General features: G+C 36.0%; 1 protein-coding gene across 2 annotated transcripts in view; it reads left to right on the top strand.

The window, feature by feature from the left end:
• The window catches only part of LOC149839060 (Zincin-like metalloproteases family protein), a 165001-nt gene that overhangs the window by 139012 nt on the left and 11492 nt on the right, over positions 1–14497 (top strand). The gene's annotated exons all lie outside the window — the stretch shown is intronic.

The following is a 14497-nucleotide window of genomic DNA, read 5'->3' as shown; positions in this document are numbered from 1 at the left end:
TCTAAACATCTTTTGATATGTTCATTTTTACTTTATTTCCCCTTTTAACCTAATTCATCCATCTTAACATATGCATCTCCATAATATGTATTCTCTATTCTATTCCCTCTTAGTTGCACAACATTCAACACCATATGAGACTGTTGGTCTTAGAACAGTCTTCTACGATGCCTTTTATTGTAAAGGGGTTCAATCACATTAGACTCCCTTAGCCTACTCTCATTTCATCCAAACAATAATATATATATATATATATATATATATATATATATATATATATATTATATATCTGTGTGTGTGTGTGTGTGTTGGGTGTTGGTGCTAAGAGAATTAAGTGCAAGCAGGGGCTTCCATGGTGCATTTCACAAATCTGACCCTGCAGATGTGTTCATCATGGTTGATTTGCTAGAAATCATCACATGAATTAATGGGATCCATAGTTGCGCACATTGTCTGAAGTAGATTGATCCTTCTCTCCTTTCGCTATGCTGCTCCCTGAGCAAGGAGCACACATCAGCACAGAGCAATCCATGGGTGTGGGATGTGCTTCATTGGGAAAACTCCTTAAAGAATAGTTGAAATTAGTATCCTAGAACCCCAAAATGGCTGTGATTTCTTGATGTCAAATGTGCTACATGTGCTATTTGGGTTTAGATATGTTCAAATGGTCAAATTCTCAACATCTTGATTCACACTCTCACCTCCCGAGTAGCCTCACTATGTTAATGAAATTCAAAGTTCACTATAATTGATTGCCAAGCTTTTTGATAATTTTATGGAATATTCAAGCCCAGACAGTGTAAGTCCTCAATCTGTGTGAACAATCTCCATTTTTGAAAAAACTTGATACCCATATAATTTTTGCTTTTGTGAAGCAATATTATAAGCTCCGCTTTGTAATGTTCATGTCAATTATGTATTTAGGCATATGACAACCCTATGAGTAAGGGTGTCAACAGGTGGAACCAGACCCAAACATGATTTGAGATGATGGTACTGTAATGAAATATGTGGAAAATATAAACAAAGGTTTCTAAGGGCTTACAAGAACACAATTACAAAGTCCACAAGCAAGTCCTCGATGGGACAATACAAGAGCCAATAATGGCAACACAAAAAGATAAAGAATATAACTTTATTGAGCATATGTTTGAGCTCCAAGCATTGAAGAATGAAGGGGAGGGTGGTGGGGGGGGGAGAACACACCTATTTATACAAAATACAAGAGGGAGAGGTAGGCCACTTGGGAGCTCCCAATGGTCATATTTATGACCATTGACCGTTGACCGTTGGGGAGCTCCCAACGACTATTGTCAAAAGACCATAGAGCCCATGCTCTAATACCTAAAAGTTATAAAAAAAGAATAAATACTATTCCTAATGACAATTCCTTATTACATGTAAAAAGACTAAAATGCCCCTATAGGGCTTTACATATTACAAAATTGTCTATAACTGAATATATATTAACACCCCTATTCAAACTTACAGTGAAATAACTGAAAGTTTGTTAAGGAAAAAGATAAACCGAGATGCAGGACAAGCTTTGGTAAAGAAATCACCTAGTTGGTACTTCGATGTAACATACGACAACTCAATAGTTCATCTTAGATATTCATTACGTACATAATGACAATTCATCTCAATGTGTTTGGTTCGCTCTTGGAAGGTGTGGTTGCTCGCAATGTAGATTGCACTCTTATTATCACAATACATTTTTTAGGGTTTTGAGATTATTGCTCCCATGTCTCTGAGATGACCTTTTAGCCATACAAGCTCCATTGTTGTCGTAGCCATTGCATGATATTCATCTTCTGGTGAGGACAAAGATACTTTTTGTTGTTGCTTGCATCTCCACGAAATTAGAGTCCTAAAAACACACAGAAACTTGTACTTGGATTTCCTTCCCAATCATCGCCAGTATTAGCAAGTAAATCCAAAGAAGATGATGAGGATAAGAAAAGTTCCTTTGTTATGGTATTCTTGACATATCTGATAATTCTGAACACAACACCGATGTGCTCGATGGTCGGAGCATGTTGAAACTAATTGACAGAGTGAATTGCATGAGTTATATCAGGTCTGGTGATAGACAAGTGAGTGACCCAATTAGTTGTCGATAAGGTGTGGGATCTTCGAGAAGAGTCTCATCTTCAAGCCTTAGCTTTACATTGATCACTTCACGGATTTCTACTTTCTTATCATTTGAAATGTCAGATTTGGTGCAAATATCAGCAACAAGCTTCATTTGAAAAAGAATATATCCTTTGGGAGAATAAGCAACTTCAATACCTAAGAAATATCTTAGAAAACCTAAATCAGACATATCAAAATTTTCTTTTAAAACATTTTTAATATCATTAACTCCCTGTTTGTCACTTCCAATTATTATCATGTCATCTATATATAGTAGAAAAATAACAACCTTAGAACCTATACTTTTGACAAAAAGAGCAGTGTTGGTATAACAAGAATGAAAGCCTAGATGAGTCATTACGTTACTAAATTTATCATACCAGGCCTTAGGAGCATGTTTAAGACCATACAAGGCCTTCTTAAGTTTAAGAGTTTTGCCTTTTTCAATACCAAATCCCGGCGAAGGATCCATATAAACCTCCTCATTTAATTCTCTATTAAAAAATGCATTTTTAACATCAAGTTGGTATATGTACCATTTTTTAATAAATGCAACACCTATGAGAGTCCTAACACTAGTCATTCTAGCTACTGGTGCAAAGGTTTTCTCATAGTCAATTCAGTATTCCTTAAAATATCTTTTGGTCACTGATCTAGCTTTATATCTTTCTAGGGTCTCATCACTCTTGGTTTTAGCCTTGAAAACCCATCTACATCCTATAGCTTTCTTTCCTATGGGTAATGAAGCTACTTCCCAAGTCTTAGCCTTTTTAAGGGCATCTAGTTCTATATTCATGACTTCAACCCATTATAGAAGGTTTTTTGTTTCATTATAATGTGACAGTTCATAATAGGAGTGTAAAGCTATTAAACATGCTCTATAGTTTGGTGTCCAAGTGTCATAAGATACAAACCTACTTGGTGGGATAGAGAAACGATTGAATCTTCTATAGAGGAATTATGCGAATATTTTTCTAAAGCACTTAGAGGGTTTTTTTACTCATGTTGGGCATATACTTGTATGGGTCTATCAACAATATCATTACTTAATGGTGATTCAACATTCTCATCATTAGGATGCCCATTATTATTACCATCTTCGTTATCATTCAAAGAAACAAGTTAACTCTTGTGGTAAGAGATTAAATAAAAAAGTATAATCTACCTTCTTTTTTTCCTTAATTTTCTCAAGTTTATTTTCATTTTCTAAAAAGGTCATATTCTTAGCAACATAAAGTTTGTTATTCTTAAAGTCAAAACATCTATATCATCTATATCCTTTTTAGTTTTCGCCATAACCCATTAAGGCACATTCAATGGCTTTTGGAGATAATTTACCTCTTTTATGTAAGAGAACAAAAACACTTACAATAAAAAACTTGTAAATGCTTAAAATAGAGTATTTTTTCAAATAGTTCTTCATGTGGAGAAACATTTTGTAAAAATGATGAGGGTATTCTATTTATCAAATAGGTTGATGTTAGAATGGCCTCAGCCCAAAAACCTTTTTTGGAATATCTTTAGAGATAAGTAGAGTCCTAGTTGTTTCCATAATATGCCTATGTTTCCTTTTGGCTAGTTCATTTTGAGTTCTTGGACAAGATTTTTTGTGACAAATCCCATTTTGTTTTAAATAATTTTTAAATTCATTGGATAAGTATTCACCACCCGAGTCGAATCTAAGGATAAAAATGTTGCCTTGAAATTGATTTTTAACAATCATATGAAATTCTTAAAAAAAAAAGAATACATTGTATTTGAAATTAAGGAAGTAGATTCACGCATATCTAGTGAAATCATCAATAAATGTAACATAATGTGAATAACCTCCTTCTGATATGACCGAAGAAGGTCCCCAAACATCCGAATGCACTAATTCAAAAGGTCTTTGAGACAAATGTTCTATTAGGAAATGAAATAGATTTCATCTTTTCAAAGATACAATGTTTGCAAATTAAATCTTTTTCATTACAATTTTTTTCCCTAAAAGTGAAAAGATTCATCTTTGAATAGCTTGGATGTCCAAATCTTTTATGCCAAGTTTCAATATCTTTATTTTGGATATAATTGCAAAATGATTTTAAAGGGAGATTTAGGGAGTTCATATAGTAGAGATCTCTACTTCTATGGCCTTGCCGAATCTGCTTCTTGGATCAGAGATCCTACACAAAGCAACATTTAAATGAGAAGGAGATTTCATATCCATGATCAGAGATTTGAGAAACCGAAAAAAGATTGAGATTCAATTTTGGAACATAGAGGTTTTGAGAATATACTTTTAATTTGCAAAGATGTTCCATCGACAATAGAAACATATGAAGATTTTGAATTAGTACATAAATCGGATAGACCATTTTCATGTGGTGTCATATGAAAGAAAGCTTCTGAATCAAAGATCCAAGAACACATACCTAGCGGAAAGGATGAGGCTATTGCGACATCCAAAGTTGATGGAGATTTGAGTAATTGTTGAAGTGTATTGAAAAAGTGAAAAAGAGTCCTTTTTAATCGATTCTTCTCGCTTTGGTGTGAATTCTTCAATGGAAGCCACCTTGTTCTTGGAGGTATCATTGAGCTTGAGACGATTTGGTCTTATGTGTCCTGGTTCATGGCAATGGTGACAAACTATCACATAAGTGTGAGTGTAGGTGCGACGATGCGTCACTTTAAAAAAAAATGGGTGTGGGGGTGTGGGAAGGTGTGTGTGTGTATATATATATATATATATAGAGAGAGAGAGAGAGAGAGAGTTTGGATCTAAATCAAGTGTGGATCTATATTAAGATTCACACTTGATCCAAACCCACCTTTTTTAATAAAAAGGTGGGGGTACGAAACCCCTCTCTCATTTTTGGTTTAGATCAAGTGTGGATTGGCCCACCTTTTTTAATAAAAAGGTGGGGGGCACAAAACCCCCCTTTTCTCTCTCTCTCTCTCTCTCTCTCTCTCTCTCTCTCTCTCTCTCTCTCTCTCTCGGGTGGGGGCACAAAACCTCCCTTCTCTCTCTGAGGTTGTAATGAAATGGTGGTCTTCAACAAATGCACGAATACAAACAAGTGTCTATTGGAGACACTACAAGCATGACCCTTGAAAGGGTATAAAAGGAAGAACACTTGAAAAATAAATAATACTTTATTCATGAACAAAATGCTTAAGAAGCATAGTAGTTTACATTGAAGGGGTTCACCCCTATATATACAAAAAAGTGGAAGAGAGAGGAGAGCTCATTTTGAGCTCTCCAAAAGAGACGTTGGAAGTCCAACGTCTCTTAATATAGTTGTTGGACTACAGTCCAACAGCATTTATTATTATAGCTGTTGGACTATAGTCCAACAACATTTATTATAGCTGTTGGACTACAGTCCAACAGCTATTTGCACAGTCAAGTTCCAACAGGAACTTGACTGGATCAAATATCTAGTTTCTATTCAACTAGATGCTAAAAAAGAAAATAAAGAAAAATAGAAAAAGAAAATATAATAATATTAAATAATATATATATATATTACAGTTTACATTTTAACACTCCCCCTCAAACTTACGGTACAATGAGCGAAAGTTTGTCTAAGAGGAAGTGAAATCTGGGAGCAGCGAGAGGCTTGGTGAAGAAGTCTGCTAATTGATATTCTGATGTAACATATGGCAGATCAATGGTTCCATGTAAGTATTCCTCTCTGACATAGTGACAGTCCATCTCAATGTGTTTAGTGCGCTCATGGAATGTCCGGTTGCTTGCAATGTAGATCGCACTTTTGTTGTCACAACACATCTTTGAAGCTTGCGTTGCTTTAGCTCCCATATCTGCTAGCAATCGTCTGAGCCAAACAACCTCCATAGTGGTGGTTGTCATGGCTTTGTATTAAGCTTCGGTGGAGGAAAGAGAGACTTTCTGTTGCTTCTTGCACCTCCACGAAATTAAGGTTTCACCTAGGAACACACAAAAACCAGTAGTTGAGTGTCTATTATTGGGATCACCTCCCCAGCCAGCATCAGTATATGCAATTAAATTTAATGAAGATGAAGCAGACAAGAAGAGTCCTCGTGAAAGAGAGGATTTTAAGTATCTAATAATACGCAAAATTGCTCCTATGTGCACGGAGGTGGGAGCATGCTGAAACTGACTGGCTGTATGAACCGCATGAGTTATATCTGGCCTAGTAATGGAAAGATAAGAAAGAGCTCCAACAAGCTGTCTATAAGGAGTAGGATCATCAAGAAGTTCTCCATCATCAATTTTCATTTTAACATTGACAACTTCTGGAGTGTCTGTGAAAATATCTCAAAAAATGAGATAAAGAGTGCGATGAGCACAACACCACCAATGTGCACAAAAGCACAAGAACACTTAGAACAAATGTACACAAAGGTACAATAAAGAAACTCAAATGCACAAAGGCATACAAAATATAAAGAATTTTATTGAGAGGCTTGGAGAACAAAAGCTCCAAGAAGTGAAGTTTACAAAGGGGGAGCTCCCCTATTTATAAGAGGGAAAAGGAGCCTTGGAGGGGCTCCACTAGCTGTTGGAGCCCCTCCAACGGTTAGAATTCTAACCGTTGGAGAGGCTCAACAGCTAGTGTTGAGCCCTCCAAGGTTGACTTTGAGTCAACAAAGAAATAAAGAAGAAAAAAGACAAAAAAGGGAAAAGGAAAAAAGAAAAGAAGAAAAGTAAAAAAAGGAAAAAGAATTACAGCATATTCATAATTATGAATATGCGCAAAATGAAGAGAAATGACTAAAATACCCTTTCGGGTTTTACAGAAAAAAGAAAACATATATATTTACATATATATATATAGATAGATAGATACATATACATATATATGTGATGTATATATGTATATGTATCTCTCTTTATATATATATGTAAATATTTACATAAAGAGAGATACATTTTAACACCCTCCCTCAAACTTAGGGCACAATGACCGAAAGTTTGCTAAGGAGAAAGTTGAATCTTGGGGAGCAAAGCGCCTTGGCGAAGAAATCTGCCAACTGATATTCTGACGTCACATAAGGAAGATCGATGACTTTTTGTAGATATGCCTCACAGACATAATTACAGTCCATCTCAATATGCTTTGTCCGCTCATGAAACGTGTGGTTCTTGGCAATATAGATTGCACTCTTATTATCACAACATAACTTTGTGGGTTCTTGAATTGGAATCCCCATGTCTTGCAGCAACTGATGAATCCAGACAATCTCCATAGTTGTAGATGCCATGGCTCGATATTCTGCTTCGGTGGATGATAGAGACACCTTCTGTTGCTTCTTACATCTCCATGAGATCAGGGATTCACCTAAAAAAATACAAAAGCCTGTAGTGGAGTGACGGTTATTTGGGTCACCTCCCCAATCAGAGTCAGTATATGCAATTAAATTCAACTCAGAAGAAGAGGAAAGAAAAACTCCCTTGTTTAAAGTTCCCTTTAAGTATCTGACAACTCGGAGAACGGCACTCATATGAACGGATGTAGGAGCATGCTGAAATTGGCTTGCAGTATGCACGGCATGAGAGATGTTCGGCCTTGTGATGCTAAGATACATTAGAGATCCCACAAGTTGCCGGTAGGGAGTAGGATCCTCCAAAAGTTTCCCATCATCGATCTTCATTTTTTATCCCACAATTTCAGGGGTCTCACAGATTTTATCATCAATAATACCTGATCTGTCAAGAATCTCACAGGCAAGTTTAGTTTGAGACAAAAAATAGCCTCTATGAGAGTAGGTTACCTCAATACCAAGAAAGTAAGTCAGATACCCCAGGTCTGACATTTCAAACCTTTCTTTTAAAGTGGTTTTAATGTTTCTGATGCCTTTTATGTCACTACCTGTTATCAACATATCATCAACATATAACAGTAAAATCACAATTCCTGCATCAGACTTTTTGACAGAGCAGTGTCAGTGTAGCATGAGGAAAAACCATTTTGAACCATTACATCATTAAATCGATCATACCAAGCCTTAGGGGCTTGTTTTAAACCATAAAGCGCTTTTTGCAAACGAAGGACTTTCCCCTTTGGTATGTTCATGCCAGGAGGAGCATCCATGTAGACTTCTTCATTAAGGTCCCCATTTAGAAATGCATTTTTAACATCCATTTGGTAAATATTCCATTTTTAATAGATGCAATGGTGATCAAACACCTTACAGTAACCATTCGTGCAACAGGAGCAAAGGTTTCTTCGTAATCGATGTCGTATTCTTGACTATATCCTTTTGCGACAAGACTGGCTTTATATCTTTCAAGAGTGCCATCACTCTTGGTTTTGACTTTAAAAAACCATCTACATCCTATTGTTTTCTTTCCTTCTGGAAGACATTGAAAAACCCACGTTTTGGCTTTGTTGAGGGCTCTAAGTTCGTTGTCCATGGCATCCCTCCATTCAATCATTTCCGTAGCTTCTTTGAAATTTCTAGGTTCTTGGTATGAGTGAATGGCACGAAGACATGCCCTATGTTTTGGAGAAAAAGACTCATAGGATATAAATCTAGAAGGATTTCTCCTAGATCTTTCAGTTCTTCGAGAGTTGTTGGAAGATTCACTAAGATCACTATATTTCTCTATTGCACTTCTAAAAGTGCTTTTATCTCTATGAGTATAGGTAATTGGTTCATTTATCATTTCTTCTTCATCATGAATGGTTTGAGGAATACATTCACTTATATCCTCATTCTCTTTTAATTCATCATCGCTAAAATCTTCATTTCTAGACAATAGTTCAAACAAAAAAGAATAATCGGCATTATCTTCATGAGTTTTGTGTTCTTCAAAACCACTTATGTTTTCTAAAAAGGTTAAATTTCTTGAAACATATAGTTTATCATTTTTAATATCATAACACCTAAAACCTTTTTGGGTTTCCGAATATCCTAAAAAAGCACAAGGAATAGCTTTGGGAGATAATTTATCATTCTTATCGGTGAGAACAAAACATTTACAACCAAAAATTCTTAACCTATTGTAGTCGGGTTCTTTTTTATACAAGATTTCATATGGAGATATTTGGTTCAAGTTTTTGGATGGAAGTCGGTTGATGAGATAAACCGATGCAAGAGCCGCTTCGGCCCAAAATCTTTTTGGAATTTTTTGAGAAATTAACAAAGTTCTTGTAGTTTCAATTATGTGTCTATGTTTTCGTTCGGCCAACCCATTTTGTTGGGGAGTTTTGGGACAAGACCTTTGATGAACAATCCCATTATTTTCAATATAACTTTTGAAATCATTTGAGAGATATTCTCCCCCGGAGTCGGTTCTAAAAATTTGTAATTTACTATTGAATTGATTTTGTATTAACATGTGAAAGATCTTGAAAGTAGAGAAAACCTCATGTTTATGTTTGAGGAAGTATATCCAACTATACCTTGAAAAATCATCCACATAAATAACATAATATGAAAAACCTCCCTTAGACACAACGGGTGCCGGTCCCCATACATCCGAATGCACAATTTCGAAAGGTTTGGTTGAAAACATAGTTCTTTGTCCAAAAGGTAAGCTTCTCATTTTACCAAGAATGCAATCATTACAATTGAAATTGTCTTTACATAAGGTTTTAGCAAAATGTAAATATGAAAGCTTGACAATATTTGGATGCCCAAGGCGTTTATGCCAAACATTTATATCCTTATGTTGGGCAACATTACAAAAAGAGGTTTTTGGAATTTGAAGAAATTCCATGAGATAAAGATCTCCCTTCCTAGAGCCTTCCCCAATCAACTTCCCGGACCGGCGATCCTGTATCCAACATTTATTTGATGAGAATTTGATATCACACCCATGATCCGATAGTTGAGAGACGGAAAGCAAATTTAAATTTAGTTTTGGTATAAATCTAACTTTTGGAATAAAAAAACCTTGTCTTTCAAAATCACCAATTCCTTTTATTTCAAGAGAAGCCCCATCCGCGGTGGAGACAAAAGAGGGTGACAAATTTTTTGAGTATTTAGAAAGTGACAAAACATTTGGAGTCATATGAAAGGATGCACCCGAGTCTAAGAGCCAAAGAGTCTTACCGGGAGGAGAGAAGGTGGTCATGGCTGCTCCGGAAACGGATCCCTTGAGGAGTGGTTGAAGAGCTTCCATGATTTGATTGAGAGCCAAAGTAGCATGATTGGAAGTAGAAGGACCTTCCTCCTTGGTTGATTGGAAAGTAGTAGACATAGCCACCATCTTCTTCCATTTAGGGCATACCGGTTTAATGTGACCCGGTTCTTTGCAAAAATGGCATATGATCTTACTATAATCTCTTCTTCCATAATGCCCACCATTTTCTCTTCCTCCTTGATTTTTGTTAAAATGAGGGGGTTTATAGGTTTTAACATTATTCCCCGGTCTTGAGACGGCATAAGCACCCTCATCCTCATCTTTAGAGGGAACGGCCAACACACTTAGATTGGTTTTATTCATTCCCAATCTAGTTTCTTCTCCACTTAATTTGGTAAGCACATCTTCCAAAGGAGGGGAAGAGAAAGAAGATAAGAGAGAGGATCTAGTTTGTTCAAACTCGGGTCTAAGCCCATTTAAAAAGTTAAAGAAATGATCATCTTCTAGTTGTTTGGCCCTCAATTCAATAGCCTCACCGCTCCATTTAGGTTCTTGGAGGGCAAGCTCATCCCAAATAGTGGATAACTCGGCGAAATACTCTCTAACGGACATTTCTCCTTGTTGAAGGGTTAAGGCCTTCTTTTGGAGATAGTACTTATGGGACAAATCTCTTGAAGTATACATTCTTTCAAGATATTCCCATACTTGACATGCCTTTTTGAACTTTAGAATATTGGCATTAATTTTGGTCTCAACCGAAGAGAAGAACCATGAGAGAATTTTGTAGTTTTTCATTTCCCATTCTTCATGCTTCTTATTGTAATTTTCAAAAGCCTTTTCTCTTTCTTCTCCCTCAAGAACCTTGATCTCCCCTTTGTCAAGAGTAGTAATTTTTGGTACGGGTTCGGGAATAGTTCCTTGAACATATCCCTAAAGTCCCTTTCCTTTTATATGGGCCTCCATATTCCCGGCCCATACATGATAATTCGTTCCATTCAATTTGAAGCCAAGAGAGAAGTGCGAATCCTTTTTGCCCATTAGAGAGGATACAAAGAGGAATAAATGCGTACCACAAAGCGAAATGAGTCCCTTCTTGATGTAGGAAGCTTGCAAAATATAGAATGAAGAGCCGAGTCTTCACTTCCACCACCACAACTCAATGGCACGCTTTACGAGGTATTCCAACGAAGAGAAATAAGAGCACGATCTTCTTTTCCTTTAAGCCTAGCTTTGATACCATGTGAAAATATCTCAAAAAATGAGATAAAGAGTGCGATGAGCACAACACCACCAATGTGCACAAAAGCACAAGAACACTTAGAACAAATGTACACAAAGGTACAATAAAGAAACTCAAATGCACAAAGGCATACAAAATATAAAGAATTTTATTGAGAGGCTTGGAGAACAAAAGCTCCAAGAAGTGAAGTTTACAAAGGGGGAGCTCCCCTATTTATAAGAGGGAAAAGGAGCCTTGGAGGGGCTCCACTAGTTGTTGGAGCCCCTCCAACGGTTAGAATTCTAACCGTTGGAGAGGCTCAACAGCTAGTGTTGAGCCCTCCAAGGTTGACTTTGAGTCAACAAAGAAATAAAGAAGAAAAAAGACAAAAAAGGGAAAAGGAAAAAAAGGAAAAAGAATTACAGCATATTCATAATTATGAATATGCGCAAAATGGAGAGAAATGACTAAAATACCCTTTCGGGTTTTACAGAAAAAAGAAAACATATATATTTACATATATATATAGATAGATACATATACATATATACGTGATGTATATGTATATGTATCTCTCTTTATATATATATATGTAAATATTACATAAAGAGAGATACATTTTAACAGTGTCTACTTTCTTATCATCTGTAATTCCAAACCTGGAAACGATATCAAGAGCAAATTTAGATTGAGATATCAAATACCCCCGAGGGGAATAAGTAACTTCAATGCCTAAAAAATATCTTAATAAACCTAAGTCAGTCATTTCAAAGTGAGTTTTAAGAAGAGATTTGATATTTGCAACTCCCTGTTTGTCGCTTCCAGTGATGATCATATCGTCCACATAGAGAAGAAGAATAATGATGCCTGCATCAGATTTCTTAACAAACAAAGCAGTGTCAGTTAAACAAGGTTGAAAACCAATATCAAGCATAACATGACTAAATCGGTCATACCAGGCTTTTGGAGCCTGTTTAAGACCATAAAGAGCTTTTTCTAGACGAAGAGCTTTACCCTTAGGGATACTAATACCAGGTGGGGCTTCCATGTATACTTCTTCAACGAGATTCTCATTCAGGAAAGCATTTTTGACATCTAATTGAAAGATAGGCCATGTTCTAATGGAGGCCAAGGCTATTAAAGTTCTAACAGTGGTCATACGGGCCACAGGAGCAAATGTTTCTTCATAATCGATGTCATACTCTTGGGCATATCATTTTGCTACTAAACGGGCCTTATATCTTTCTAGGGTCCCATCACTTTTGGTTTTGACTTTGTATACCCACCTACAACCTATAGGTTTCTTACCCGGAGGGATATTTTGTATCGTCCAAGTATTGGCCTTTTCTAGTGCATCCAATTCTATTTTCATGGCTTCTATCCATTCTATATGATTTTTTGCTTGAGAATAGGATGATGGTTCAACATATGATTGTATTAATGTAATGGCGGCCCTATACGTGGGTGAAAAAGATTCATAAGACACAAATTTTTTTGGAGGTTTAGAGATTCTAGACGTTCTTCTAGGTGAGACTTCAGAGTATTTTTGTAATGCACATGGAAAATTTTGCTCTCTACGTCTTGAATATTGTAGACTAACATCCCTATGGATTTGCTCTTCATTATCATCATTTTCAACAACAATAGGACTTTGATCATTATCAAGGTCACATCCAACATCACATTCATTGGATTTTGAAGTTGGATCAATTAAAAACGAGTATTCAGTGACATCCTTGGATTTTTCAAATTCAAAGAAGCTTTCTTTTTTCAAAAAAGATACATTTCTTGACACATATAATTTGTCATTTTGAAAATCGAAACACCTGTAGCCTTTTTTATTATCAGCATATCCTAAAAAGGCACATGGGATTGCACGAGAAGAGAGTTTGTCATTTCTGTTGGTGAAAACAAAACATTTGCATCCAAAGATTCTTAATCTAGAATAATCTGGAGTTAAATTAACAAGCTTTTCTATTGGAGTTGTATTCTTTAATGAGGAACTTATTTGCAATTAGCAATGTCCTAGTAGTTTCCATAATGTGCCGATGTTTGCGTTCGGCTAGGCCATTCTGTTGTGGAGTGTGTGGACATGATCTTTGATGTGTAATACCATGTAAATTGAGATAGTCTTTGAATTCGTTGGACATAAATTCTCCCCCTGAATCAGTGCGAAAAACAGAAATATCATTTTGAAACTTATTTTTAACCATTTTATGAAATATTTGGAAGTTAGCAAAAACATCAGATTTATGTTTAAGAAAATAAATCCAAGTATGTCTAGAAAAGTCATCAACAAAAATGACATAATATGTATAACCACCTTTGGAAATAACTGGTGCGGGGCCCCAAACATCCGAATGTATTAACTCAAGTGGTCGTGAGGAAACAAAAGTTCTACTAAGAAATGGTAACCTTTTCCTTTTGCCAAGAATGCAGTCTTTACAAGAAAAATTTTCAGAATTACAAATTTTTTCCAAACTTGGAAAATATTGAATTTTAGACATATGAGGATGGTCAAGCCTTTTGTGCCATAAATCCAATTCTAATTTCTGAATATTATAACAAAATGCATTCTTGGGTAATTCCAAAAAGTCCATGTAATAAAGTCTTCCTTCTCTATGGCCTTCTCCAATCAGCTTCCCTGACTGGCGATCCTGTGCCCAACAACCATGAGAAGAGAAGGAGATATTACATCAATAATCAGATATTTGCGAGACAGATAAGAGATTCAAATTAAGTTTAGGGATATATCTAACTTCTAGGATAAAAAGTCTTTTGGATTTTTGAAGATTTTCAAAACATCCTATTCCTTTTACTTCAAAAGATGTGTCATCGGCTGTAAAAACCTTTGACACACTTGAGTTATTTTTAAGACATTCAGATAGACTATTAACATTTGGGGTCATATGAAAAGAAGCACCAGAATTTAAAAGCCAAGGAAAGTTACCTGGACCAGAGAAAGATGCAACTGCCGCTCCAGTTAAGGCTTCGGTTGAGGAGGATACCCCTTTGAGAAGAGGTTGAAGGATTTCCATCAGTTGAGCCATAGACACAGGTGCATCTTGATCTTTTGACTCGGATTCAAC

The sequence above is a fragment of the Nuphar pumila genome, chromosome 4, assembly GCF_984573655.1.
Source record: "Nuphar pumila chromosome 4, dmNupPumi1.hap1.1, whole genome shotgun sequence".
In the NCBI taxonomy this organism is placed as follows: Eukaryota; Viridiplantae; Streptophyta; class Magnoliopsida; order Nymphaeales; family Nymphaeaceae; genus Nuphar; species Nuphar pumila.
This window is presented reverse-complemented; position numbering and strand designations above follow the sequence as displayed.